Here is a 13,900-nt window from a genome sequence, read left to right as displayed (position 1 = left end):
CAGGGCCTTGGGCCGTGGCCCAGACACACTGGAAATCCTTGCCTCTGGGGGCTCTCCTTGGCCAGACCTACCCAGAAGCAGCAGTTAAGGGGCGCAGACCCTCACCTTCTGCTCCGCAAATCTCAGTCCTGCTTTCCTGGGACGCTGCTTCTCCAGCAGGATGCCTGAGGATCGTTCCCGTTATTAGATAAGCAAGAAATGATCATGATAGATTACCTGAATAAGCTCCATACTCGAGGATACTGAAGTAGATATTATCATTAGCCCCACTGGAAAGTTGAGGACAGTGTTGGGAGGTGGCTCACTGCCTGAGCTCACACAGAGGCAGGACGGGGACTTGAACTTGCAAATCTGCGATTCCAGAAGCTGAGCTCCTGTCAAAAATGTAGAATGAAGTGGGAGGGAGGATATAGCTCAGTGGTAGAGCCCAGTATCTCCATTAAAAATAAAGAAATAAACCTAATTACTCCCCCTTCCAAATAAATGAATACAAATAAAATAATAAATAAAATTTTTTTAAGTGTGGAATGAAACAGGCTGTCCAGAGGTTCCATTCAGCCCACCTTGCAACATAAGTGGGGAAACTGAGGCCCGGATGGGCTCAGGGACCTGCCCAGAGCCGCACAGAGACCCTGAGGCCAGTCCAAGAGGCTAGGAGGCTGCTTCCCACAAGCTGGGAGGCTCTGGGCCCTGCAGGAAGTGGCCAGGGCTAGGACAGGCCCGCTGCTTTGATCAGCTTTATGAGCCATGGCTGTTTATGGAGGCCCAGGCCCCCACCCCCTGCCACCTGGGACTGGGTCTCGTCACCAGCACTCGGGATATTAGCAGTCCCTGGAGAGTCTGCCAGCCGGGGTCTTGGCCCCATTTCCTCCAGCCTGGCCCTTGCCCTGCCCCTTGGCCTCTGCCCCTGGGAACAGGGCGGGAGGGTCCCTTCAGGCCAGATCTCCTCATGGAGGGGCCTCCTGGCTGTTCCTCTGCAGATGCAAAGGGAGCTCGGTCCTCAGAGCCTCTGCCCTTGTGGTGGCTGCTGCCAGGAGCCCACCCCCCAACATCTCCCGTGCTCCTCCTCCATGTCACCTCCTTAGAGAGGCCTCCTGGACCTCCCTGTCTAAAGCAGCTCCCACCCCCTCACCCTCTAACACAGCCTTAATTTAATTCTTCATCGCCTATACTGCTGTCTGGAATCTTCTCACTCATTCCTTCTCCTGTGGATTTCTGCCTTCTCCCCAGACAGGGACCGCATCTGTCCCATCACTCCTGTGTCCCCAGTACCTAGCAGGGCTCTGGCACACAGTAGGTGCCCAGTAACTGTTACATGGGTGAAAGAATCAAACTCTTTTAGAGCCGTGAGTTGTGGGCAGTTTGAGGCCCAAAGCATTTCTCAGAGCCCCCCACCCCTGACCCCTCACTTGTGCCTGGAAAATTCATGGGCACAGACGCTGCACGCAGAGGGGAGTTTCAGCCCCGCTTTATGGATGAATACAGAGGCTCAGAGAAGTGACATGACCTGCCCAGTGTCCCCAGCCTGAAGGAGCAGGGCTGGGATTCTATGCCGGATCCCCCTCCCCCAGCTCCTTCTCCCCTCCAAACCCCTTCTTGGTCCCTTCCACCTTCCACCTCCCCATCCTCCCATCCCCCCTCTATCCACCTCACCCTGGGCCTGGCTCACGTCTGTGATGATTCCTGACAAAAGAAGCAGAGAACAGGTGTCCGACCAGCCAGGCCGGTTCTGGGGCATGCATGGGGGCACTCCCCTCCCCACCCCATCCCAGAGTAATGCGGAGGATGACAGTGGACACCTGCTCCCACACCTGCCCCTGCTTCCTCACCCTCATTCAGGCCCTTCAAGCCCCCCAACACCCACAAGGCCACAATGGATGGTTTGTCCTCAGAGACCCCAGGATGCCCACTCCCCACCCCCTGGGCTCCCTGCCTGTGCTTTGTGACCTGGGGCACGTGTGCCCCTGCTCTGGCCTGGGAGGGAGCAGCAAGCAGGAGTTTTCCAACCTTTTGCGCACTGGCAGGCAGCCTCCCCACTCACCCTGGCCAGCTGGGGAACCCCAGGGTGCAGAGGAGGGGGCGGGGCATATGGGCACCTGCTGGGGGCAGGCTGGTTCTGGTTTTCCCAGAGTTTGGTTGGCTTCGCAGCAATCCTGGATGCAGTGTGTGATCATCTCTTATTCTAGCTGGGGCAGTGGAGGCCCAGACTCAGAGAGGGCAGGGCACTTGCCCAAAGTCACACAGCAAACAAGACCGGAACCCAAGTGTGTGTGTATTTCCTGTTCTTCCGACTTCTCCCTCCTTGGGCTAACAATGTCACTACAGCCTTGGCTGGAAACCTACTATGCATTCGGCATTTAGCCAGGTCTAAATTCATTCAAAAACACTTGTTCAGTGATACGGATTTGTCACGCACTGTGCTGGGTGTGGAGATAGAGCAGAATGAGACAGACACGCTGGCCCTCAAGGAGTTGACCTTCAGTGGGAAGACAGAGAATTAACAAGCATGGGAAGAAACCGACCTGATTATTCAGACATGACAAAGGTGATGAGATGGAAGGAACTTCAGAGTGAGGTCGTGCTGCATGGTGCCCTGAGGAGGGAAGGTTCGGGCAAAAACCTAGACGAGGAGAAGAAACAGCCAAGTGAAGAGAAGAAAGGGGGTCCCAGGGAGCTGGACCCACAAATGCCAAGGCCCTGAGGTGGGGGAGTGCCTGGTGTATTTGAGGCACATCGAGCAGAGTGAGGGGCAGAGTACCAGGAGGGGGATGTCTGAGAGATGAGGCGTCACCCAGGGCCTGGGAGGCAGAGGAGGGGAGAAGGTGTGCTCACTACGCAAAACAAGATGGGCCTCCGTTTTCTCATCTGAAAACTGGGTTGAGCAGCTCCTGCAGTTACAGAAAGACGATAGGCCTTTAAAGAGGTTGGAGCCTGTCATTCCTGCAACTGTGGGGTCATCAGACCCCGTCTTGCTCTGAGGGGACCCTTCTTGTGCCTCTTCCTCCCCAGCTGAAGAAGGGTCAGGCAGAGGAAAGGGTCTGGAGCTACAGGAACTGGGTTCTGGGATCTTGGGGGGGGCTTGGTTTTCTCATCTGTAAAATGGGCACAGCTCTGCTCCCCGCCTCCCAGGGAGGGTGGCCAGGTTTCAGAGGATGGGTTCAGCGCTCAGCAGGTGCGCTGTTTAACAGGGTTCTGATCTCCTTCCTTAGGGGTAGGGTGGGGCACTGCTTAACTCAGTGGAAGCTCAAACCTGCTAGGGCTGCACCTGTGAGCTCAGGCCCTGTCCTGCTCCTAGCTGGAACGTTCTTAGCCCTGGTCCAAGCCCAGAGAGCTAGCCCCTCCACCTGCCTGCTGGGGTGAACTGCCAGGTCTGGGACCATAAGAATGGTCCCCTCTGTGATTGAGAGCCAGTGGGAGGTGGGAGGCTCCAGGGCCAGTCACTGCCCACCCAGACACAGCCCTGGGTAATCCCAGATTCTCAGCATCCAGCCCATCACACAGATGAGGAAACGGGCTCAGCGAAGCAACTTGCAGGACTCAGAAATAGGGCTTGTGTAATTTATTCAACAAATATTTATGAGCACCTACTATATGCCAGGCCAAAATAAATGAGCAGGGGTTAGACAAGCTCCACTTTTGTTGACTTCACAGCCCTGTGGGAGAGAGAAGCATTGAACCCTTCAAGAGCTTGCAGAAATGCCTGGGTATGAACCCCAAGTTGTCACTTGTCAGCTGTGTGACCTTGGGCAAATGACTTAACCTCTCCGTGCCTGTTTCCTCATGCATAAAATGGGAGATAATAATAACACATACCTCATAGAGTTGTTCACAGGTCTTACCATAAAGAAAATGCACTCTAAAGCTACTGTTTTCTGTACTTCCATTTTGTAAAAATTTATTTAGTGCCTACTGTGTACCAGGTCTGGGAGCTAGGGACACAGAAGTGACCAAGATGACATAGTCACAACCTTGTGGGAGTCTAGTGTGAGCTCAGGTGTCTGACTCCCAGGCCAGCAGCCAAAGAGCTGCTTCCAGCCCCACCGCCTCCTCCAGGAAGCCTTCCACAATGACCCTGGCCTTCTGGGACCTGCCTCATTCTGGGATTCTGTAGGCCAACTCTGACACCGGCCCCTCCACCCACTGGTGCCCAGAGCCATTCGTCCAGAGCTGGCGCCTGTCTCAGGATGGAAGGGAGGGAGGGCCTAAGCACTGGCAGGATGTTTTATCCATTAAGGCCCTGACAGACGCCAGGAGACGGGTGGGGTGGAGGTGGTGGTGAGAAATGACTTTTGCAGGCAGGACAGTGCCTCCCCTGTTGTCCTGGTCTGGCTCTGCCTGGGCAGTCCCAGCCCTCTAACATGTGTGCCCTCCCCTAGGTCTGGCCACGGGGAAACTGAACACAGAGAGGCCTGGGACTTCTCTAGGGCACCTAGCAAGCTCCCAGCCTCTGGCCTCAGCCAACAGGCAGAGATAAACTGCAGGCCCTCAGACCAAGCCAGCCCACAGAGAGACAGAGGAGTCATTTCGGCTCTCACAGGGTCTGAAACAACTGGAATTCCTTGCCCCAGATTTCCATCAAAATCCAGACTTCCCGTTTCCCATGGCAATGGGCCTGCTCTCTTGCGTGACAATGAATCCTGTCCACCACAGTCCCCACCAAGCCCTACTGTCTTACCCTTTGCTCAATTAAGTACCTGCCTGTGCACTCATGTGTCTATGTGTGCATGTGTGCCTGACACTTCACATGTGTTTGTCCCTACATACTCGTGCCTGTCTGTGCCCATGTGTCTACCCTGGAGCATGCACTTATCCCTCCTCACATGTGTCTGTCATCTGTGCACACCGTAGAGCACGCTGGCTCATCCCAGGCTCTGGCATGAGCTAAGTGTATGTAGTTGCCCCCACCGCGCGTGTGCACTAACTCAAGTCTACCTTGGGGTCCAAGGAGACCAGAGATCCCTGTGGGCTCCCTCGTTGCTCAAGCACCCCCAGTCCCAGGCCTGTGAATATCCACTCTCCCCCACCCCTCCACTTCCTCCGTGGGGGCTTCTGACCCCACAGGGGCTCTGCAAGGCCTAGAAGCAGTAGGTGGGCTGAGCCCTGACCTTTGTTGTGCACCTGAGGCCTCCTCCTGCGGCTCCGGGGCTCCTTGGGCGATGTGGAGGGATGGGCTTGTCGGGGGGACTCAGCCTTCTGCCCAGGCGGTCAGATTCACCCCTTCCACCCCAACCTGTCTGTCGTGACGTGGGGCGTTGCTGCTGTTCTGGAGACTGTCTGCAGGGAGGGTCCTGCCCATGGCCTTGCATCCGCAGGAACCCAGATCATTTCATGATCACAGGAACTCAGACTCTCCCACTACACTCACACGTACACACACCCCCAAATACACAGCAGACAATACTCAACACACACCTGACACCTGACAATATGACACACATGGACCTGCACATATACAATCACACAAAATCCCAGACATGCAACACACACACTGCACGCACCCATAGGTGCATATGAATACAGAAGCCCAAACAGCCCCAAGTCAGACACACAACACTGATGCACAGATGGACACGCACAAATACACAGACACAACACCACACATGGACACACACCCCAGGCACCCACATCACAGACACGGACTCACATAGGCACCTGCCATTTCAGCCCACCCCAGCCAACCCACACTTCCACCAGCACCATGGGGCGCTCTGTCCCTCCTGTTCCCTCCTGCCTGACATCTGCCTCCTCCAGAAAGCCTCCCTGGACAGTACCCAGCATGCACATCTGACATCACCACACATCCTTCCCTGCCCTCCACTCCTCCAGTAGTGGATACCTAGGCTATGCTGGTAATAATTTATCAATTAAAAATTTTTTTCACACCTAACAACAGGATTAACTGGACACTAAGTCCCCTCTCTCCACATCTGATGACCAGCCCCAGTGGCATGCATGCAGAAGGCAGGGCTAGAACCAAGCATTAGAGGGCAAAGCCTGGTTCTGCCCATCCTGTGCCTCAGTTCCCCAGCTGTGAAACGGAGACAGTAAGAGTTGCTATAAGAACGACTGAGCTGATTCCTGTAAAGGCTCAGAAAGCGATGGGCTCTCGGTACTCACTGCTATTGTTGGAATGGGTGTTCCTTCCCTCTCCAGAGGCAGCCAGTGTTTCCAGCTTTTTCATCCCAGCTCTCTGGGATCCTCCACCAGGGCTTCCCCTGCTGGACTTCTGAGCTCCCTGTGGGTGGAGATTGTGTCTACCTCACTCCTTCTTCCAGCTCAGTAAATGCGAGTAGAATGAATGAATACATGAAGGAAGGAATGAAGGAAGGAATGAACCTGTCCCAGGCCCCACTGCAGCTGGTCCAGCTCCGGAAGGCAAAGGGAAGATGATTTGGCAAGATCAGGCCCCAAACAGCAACGGCTTAGACCAGAATACTGGCAGACACATCTCAGATGGTGGGGTTTTCTGCTAAAAATCTGTTGGGAAAGGCAAAAATATTTTTAGAAATCCTTAAATTGCTTGAAAGGCACAGAAGTCTTGTTCTCCCCACATCGCTCCTATTGCCCCTCTTGGTTATCCGCTCCAGCAACACTGGCCTCCTGGCTGTTCCTGGAACATATCAGGCACATTCCTGCCTCAGGGCCTTTGCATTTGCTGTTCCCTCAGCCTGGAATGCTCTTCTTGACCCTCAGATAGCTGTGGGGCTCTCTCCCTCACCTCCTTCAGGTCTCTACTCAAACATTACCTTCTCAGTGAGGCCAGTCCTGACCCCACTCCATCCCACTGCCCAAAGTAGCCTCTTTCTGCTTAGCTCTATTTTATGATCTGTCTTTTGGCTGTCACTCTTCTCCACTGCTCTCACCTCTACCTGATGCTGTTCTTTTGTTTGTTGCTATGAACTCCCTAGGGCAGGATCTTGCTTTATTCAAGGTTGTAACTCTAGCACCTAGAACACTGCCTGGAACATAGTAAGTTTTCAATAAATATCTGTCGCATGACTAAATAAACAAAAGCAATAGAATAGGAAGGAATGCAAGGCCCTGGAACAGACTGGAACACAGAGTAGAACGGAAACAATGCAATGAAATGAACACACTATGCCATGACAACCCAACATAGGGCAGTCAGCATGACCTTCAAGGCCTCGACAGGATGGATGGAAGAGCCAGGAACCCCCTCCTAAAACTATTATCCAGACCCCAGTGGGAATCTTTGGGGGCAGGTGGCTGAGAGCTGCATTTGGACTGGAGGTCTTACCTCACTGCCTCCCCTCGGCTATCCTGCTCCAAGAGCTTTTCCGCCCACTCAGTCCCTGTTCCTGTCCAGCTGGACAGGTCAGGGGTGGTTTCTGGTCTAGGCACCAGGGTACTGGCTCCTGTCTGGGGTGATTCCTGCTGACTCACTGGCCATGGCTCTGGATGGGATCCCATGGGCTTGATTGTGCTGGGGGCGGGGGACCACGGCCAGAGGGATGAGACACTTAGTCCATGTGCGTGTGTCTGGCGGAGGGTGGGGGTTTAGGCTGGCCACAGGCTGCTTCTCCCGTCACTGGTGGTTTCTGCTTCATCTCTCGCCCCTGCGAGGCTCTGAGAGGGCCCAGCACCCTCCATCAGCCACGTCCCAGACTGGACCAAGGTCCTGGTTAGTCTCCTGATTATGAGAGAGGAGAGAAGACTTAGGGGAGCCCCTCCCCAAAGAAGGCCCCCACGGGAGAAGGCTGAGCCATGAGAAGCTGCCCCGGCCCAACACAGGTTCAAGCCTGAACTTGGAAGCCCCAATTCACTTGTGGGTTGGGGTCCTGGTCCAAGGCTTGGGCCTCACGTCAGAGCAGGGGTGACGTAGGGGGACCCTGCTTGTCTGCCTGGAGGGTTGGAAGGTCCTGATTCCAACCTAAGCGTTTTCCTGGTGCCTCCCTCTCCTTGGCCCTCTCCCCAATCCATCTTTGAGACAGGTCAGTTCCCCTCCTAAATCTAATTGGAATCTGACCATATCTCACCACCTCTGTTGCCTCTCTGCTCAGGACCCTCTAGGAGCTCCCATCTTACTCACAGCAAAAGCCAAATCCTCACCAGGGCCTGCTTATCTGCCCATCCCATCCCTCACTGACCTCAGCCCACCTCATCTACTCTGCTCCAGCCACAATGGCCTCCTTGCTGCTCCATGATCATGCCAGGTATGTTCCTGTCCCAGGACCTTTGCACTTGTTCTCTGTGCCTGAAACTTTCCCCAGATACTCACATGGCCCCCTCCCTTACTTCCTTCAAATCTTTGCAGCATCACTTTCTGAGAGACACCTTCCTTCACCATCCCCTACCCAACGTGAAGACACTCCCTCTGGTGTCCTGAATCCACCACCTGGGCTGAATTCTCCCCTCCTGACCCTTACCATGGCACATTGTACTACATATTCACTGGCCTACCTCCCTTGATAGAATGACAGCCCCGTGAGGGCAGGGATGTTGTCTGCTCTGTTCATTACTATATCTCACATGCTCAGAGCAGGGCCTGGTCCACAGTAGGTGCTCAGTATATTTGGGCAGATGAATGAATGGATGAGCTAGAGAAATTGGGAGGGGGGGTAGGGAAGAGCACACTTTAAAGCTCAGGTGGTCAGGGAGAGCCTCTCTGAGGAGGTGACATTTAAACGAAGCCTGGGTTTGAGAAAGAGCCAGTCCCTTGAAGTGTTTGAGGCAGAGGAAATAGCAAGTGCAAAGGTCCTGAGGCTGGAACCTGATGTACAAACCCAAACTCAAGAATAGACAGGTCATGAAGCTGAGTGTAGTATGTGTGTCTGTGGAGGGTAGGAAATTGGGGATTGAGTTTGTCACCTGTAACCCAGCGGGTGCAAGGATCCCATTCGGACACCCCAGGATCCTCATGTCTGACTTGCTCCTAACAGATGGTTTTTCTCTGTTCTGCCCATCAAGGGCCACAACTGGGATCTCAGCTCTCCGCCCACTCCCCAGACTCCCCTCCCCTCCCTCGCCTCCACCCACCTCCCTGCTTTCCCATGGTGCTGGCAGCAACGGGAAGCTGTGACTCAGGAGTCTGGCGGGATAGGGGCCTCCCTCCCCCAGCGTCCGTCCGGGCAGGCGGCAGGGCAGGAGCCAGCCTTGGCCGACACCAAGGGCCCTCCCGCCTGACGTCCAACCAGGCTCAGGCCCGGGGTGTCCTCCCCTCCGCAGGGCAGACACTCCACGTGGATTCTTCCCGGCAGCAGCAGCGGGAAAGGGCAGCAGCCCCAACCATGCAACCCTCCCGACTGCATGTGGGGGTCATCCCACTTTTCAGGGGAGGAAACTGAGGTTCAGAGGGCAGTTACACTTGCGCAGGTCACAAAGCAGAACTGGCACCCCGGGGATGCAGTGCTGGCAGTGGCGGCGCCCAGTTGGCAAGTCTTGAGCAGGAGGCTGGGTGGAGCCAAGCCTTGGCCAATGTGGACAGACCACACACTTCCCCAGACACCTCTCAGGCGGAAGGCACCCTGGGCTGCAGACCTGGCCTTGGATCCCAACGCCCCCCAGCACCAGAACTGGGCTTTCCTTTCACTCATAACCCCCCAACCCACACACACATGCACCAAGAAACAGCCAGGCCAAGAGTCCAGGAAGGAAAAGACCCTGCAAAGGGGACACTGAGCACTTCCCGGGGTCCCTTGACCCCCCCCCCATTTCCTGATCATGAACCTCCCACCCATCAGCCAGTGACCTCAGCCCAACATGGTCACTTAATTTTGCAGAAAACAAAACATTCTTCCCGGCCTTCCCTGAGGAAGGCTTCTTCCAGTTCCTTACTGTCTGGGTTTAAACCCCAGCTTAACTATGTCTTAGTTATTCAACCCTGGGTACCTCTCTGGGCCTCAGTTTCCCCATCTGTCCAGTGGAGTTTAGGATAGTTGTTTTTCGTGCACAATGAATCAGTGCATACAGCGAGTGCTCGGTAAATGTTCCTGTGATTCACTGTGTTTGCAAGCCTGGGTCTGTGCCGAGTTCAGCAAAGAGGCTTGGGGACCCCCAGCCCAGTGCCCGCATACCCGCATTGAAAGCTCGTCTGTGAAACTTAGTCACCCTTTCCCTCCCGTTAGAGTTACGTGTCCAGGTTAGATTTGTATTCTCTGGCGTCCACATAACAAGCCGTAGTTATTATTTCTGGCCTAAGATGCAGTGTGGTTCTGGGGAAGTAACGGACCCAGGCTACGTTCTCTTCTGATGAGGTGGTGTCCGAGCATTTTTGGAAAACGGTGCACTATTTTCCCATCTGAAACATTCAGTGTCGGCACAGACATGGGACTTCAAGGTGGGTGCCGTATCCACCTCTGGGCTGCCCAGCCCTTCCAGCCCTGGGGCCTGTTGCCCTTCAAACCCCTCTGGAGAGAAGATTCTGGGAGTCCCTGACTCCCTTCTGCCCTCAGCCCCACTCAACCCAAAAGCATGGATCTCAGGGCTGGAGAATCCTCTTGCCCTTGTGTCAGAAAAGACGGGAAGAACGGCAATATTCACAATGGTAACAGCAGCGGCAGGCCTCTTGTTCCGTCCTTATAACTGCCCTTGGAAGGAGTTTCTCTCCTTAGCACCACTGAATGGGGACATGGAGGCCCAGAGAGGTGAACCAACTTGCACAAAAACACACAGCCAGGAAGACACAAGGGACTAGAATCCAAGCAAATATGATAGAAAAACGCTGCCTTTTGCCACTTTCCTCGGCTTCCTCTGTAGATGGACCAAAGACATCCCTGTTCTCACTTGCCCTCTGTCTCCCGTTTCAGCTTGGGTTCAAGGTGGTTTGGAATCCAAGGGGCCCAACTTCATCACTTCTTATCAGGGCAATCTTGGCTCACAAATTCCACTTTCTAAGCCTCAGTTTCCTTATCTGCAGAATGGGGGCAATGCCCAGCCTCTCTCATTAGATTATTGGGAAAATTCCCCAGAGCCATGGACACTTTAAAAAGTGCTTAGCTGGCAGTTCCTCAATAAATTAAACATAGAATTACCGTATAAGCCAGCAATTCCACCCCTAGGTAAATACTCAAAAGAATTAAAAATATGTTCAAGCAAAAACTTGCACACAAACACTCATAGTAACAGTATTCACAATAGACTAAAAGTGGAAATATGTTCACCAGCTGAGGAATAAATAAATAAAATGTAGTATATCCATATAGTAGACTATTATTCAGCAATAAAAAGGAATCAAGGACTAATACATGCTACAACACGAATGAACATGTGAAAGAGGCCAGACACAAAAGGCTGCATGTTGTAAGAGTAAATTCATATGAAATATCCAGAGAAGGCAAAACCATAGAGACAGAAAGTAGGTTAGCGGTTTCCAGAGGCTGGGGGTGGGGGGTGGGGAATGACTGTTTCATGGGTACGGAGTTTCCTTTTGGAATGATGGAAATGTTCTGGAACTAGATAGTGGTGATGATTGCACAACATTGTGAATGTACTAAATGCCACTGAACTGCATGCTTTAAAATGGTTAAAATGGTAAATTTTATGTGTCTTTTACCACACACACACACACACACACAAAGTGCTTAGCTCAGTGCCTGGCATACAGAAAGCATCCAATGAAAGTTAGTCATGATTATTATCTTAATTCAAAAAAATCTGGTTGTACTCAGGACTTAGGTTCCAGAGTTGGCTTGTGAAGCTTAAATCAAGTCAAGGCTGCAATCCACAAAACACAGGACCTGTTTTCCCTGTCATCCATCAATGGCACCCATGCGCAGGTCTCCTATGGCCACATTTTCTGTGCCACGTGGCAGCCAATAGGTAACTCAGGGTAACTCTGCCCAGCTGACATTGCAATTATGGGAAAAGAAAGAAAATACACCCCTGTACACCCAATAAACAGAAAGTATGATGCCACATAGTGGTGAGTGTTATGAGGAAGAATGAAAAGGGGGCTAGTGTAGCCAGGGTCATCAAAGAAGACTCCTTGGGGGAGGTGACTCAGGGAGCCAAGAGAATAACTAACTGTGACCTGCTCAGCCCTGCATGATTCACCCCCAACCTCCTCAGCCCTACCAGGCTCCCCCTGGTTCACTGCATTCCAGCAACACCTCCTCTCACAGTCACCCAGCTTGCTTTGTTCCCAGGGCCTTTGCACTTGCTGATCACTTTGCCAGGAACACTTTCTCCATATCTATCCCAGACCAGCTGCTTTTCACTATACGGGTCTCTCAAATGTCACCTCCTCAAGGAGGCCCTCCTGGGCTGCTCTGTCTCAGGAGGCTCCCAGCAGTCACCTTCCATCACCTCTCCCCTACTTTATTTCCATCCTAGTTCTTTTTCCACCTGAAATTATGTTCTTATGTATCTATTATCTGTCTCTCCCATTACACCATCAGTTCCATGACAGCAAGGCTTTTTCTGTGTCTTGTTTTCTGGTGTATCCCCTTGTGCCCCATGCCTAGAACAGTGCCTGGCACATAACAGGTGCTCAAGAAATACTTGTGGAAGCGAAATGCAAATAAATGAGACAGAATGTGTGAGTGAGTGAATGAATGAATGCCCCTTTGCAGAAAGAATGGGGCTCAGCTCAGAAAGGTGTCAAGACTTCCCCAAGGGCATGCAGGGGGACTCCCATGGCCCTGTCTTGGCCCAGACCTCACCCCCGGCATCAGCCAGGCCCTGCTTGTTGATGAAAGGCCATGACTGGGGTAGTGGTGACCACAACCCCATCTGTCTCCCTCCCTCTGGATGCCCACTCTGCCCACACAGCTCCCCAGTGACCTGGCTGGGACAGCCTCCAGTCCTGGGTGACCCACAGGGACTTCCCCCAACAGGTGAAGTCTGGGGCAGGAAGAAAGTGCTAGGCAGTTGCCAGGCTGGCCCTGTGTTCCTGAAATTGCCATCCAGGAAGTGAGGAGGGGATGAGAGACTCAGTGGGGCTCTGCTGAAGGCCCCCACCTGGCCTGTGAGTCCCTGGCCCTTAGTCAGGACAGCCGACCCGAGTGACCCTGGGCAAGTGAACATACTTCTCTGAGCCTCTAGTTCCTCGTGGGTAAACCTGGGTGATAATTCTTGCCCCAGAGGGCTGTGGGAGACAGAAACAGGGCAGTGTGAGCAAAGTGCCTCAAGAAGAGCCTGCCAAAGAGCTGCATGGGATATACTTACACTAAGAGATACTGCATGGGATATACTTATACTAAAAATTATTTGTTGTCTATCTGAAATTCAGGTTTAACTGGACATCCTAGGCTTTTTGTTGTTGTTATGGATCTTGTTTTCATTTGTGCTAAATCTGGCAACCTTAGCCCAGGATGAAATGTGTCCAACAATGTTCACTGAATGAGTGAATGGAGGTAAAATATATTAGCCAAAAGCATAAAATAGTGAGTGAAAGCCCCGTTGTACAGGCATTATTATCATGGCTGTCACTGTTTTTTCTCACTTATGGTTCAAAAGTTCCTGCCTCTGAGAACATTCCTGCTTCTGTCTCAGGCTCAAGCTGTCGGGGGAAGTTGGGGCTTGCAGAACACAGTGACTCACCCAAGGCCCTCAAGGCCCGTCACCTCTAAGGCTGGGCCGTCCGCACCCCCAGACAGCTCCAGTCCCCCATACGATAGTAAAACTCACCCCAGCCTGGCAAGCATGACCCTGCTGAATCTCAGAGCAGCACCACCAGGCTGGGACAGCTGCCCTCCCACGATGCCGATGAGGAAACTGAGGCTCAGAGAGGCGATGTGACCCGTCCAAGACGACCATGGCACCTCCTGGACGCTGATGCTAGTCCTGAGGCAGAGCCTGGGGCCCAAGAGCCGCAGCTGGCAGAGCTCCAGGCTCAGCTAGCACTGCGAGTCCCACGGCCCCATGCCTGCCCTCCCAGCCGCTGCTGAACAAGGACGCAACGAGGAATTACTCAGCCCGGACTTAACTTCTTGAAGGAAAT

The 13,900-nt window shown here is 53.3% G+C and overlaps 1 long non-coding RNA gene across 1 annotated transcript; it reads right to left on the bottom strand.

Moving 5' to 3' along the window:
* Window positions 1-238: 238 nt before the first annotated feature.
* LOC140687309 (uncharacterized) lies at window positions 239-13,820 on the bottom strand. Its single transcript, XR_012061511.1, has 4 exons — window positions 13,588-13,820; window positions 6,337-6,477; window positions 6,118-6,235; window positions 239-374 (listed from the first exon to the last, which is right to left on the bottom strand). It is a non-coding gene; the product is annotated as an uncharacterized lncRNA (long non-coding RNA).
* Between the last annotated feature and the right edge of the window lie 80 nt (window positions 13,821-13,900).

The sequence above is a fragment of the Vicugna pacos genome, chromosome 19 (genome assembly GCF_048564905.1).
Source record: "Vicugna pacos chromosome 19, VicPac4, whole genome shotgun sequence".
Taxonomy (NCBI): domain Eukaryota; kingdom Metazoa; phylum Chordata; class Mammalia; order Artiodactyla; family Camelidae; genus Vicugna; species Vicugna pacos.
Note: the sequence above shows the minus strand (reverse complement) of the source record. Positions and strands in the feature narration are given on the sequence as shown.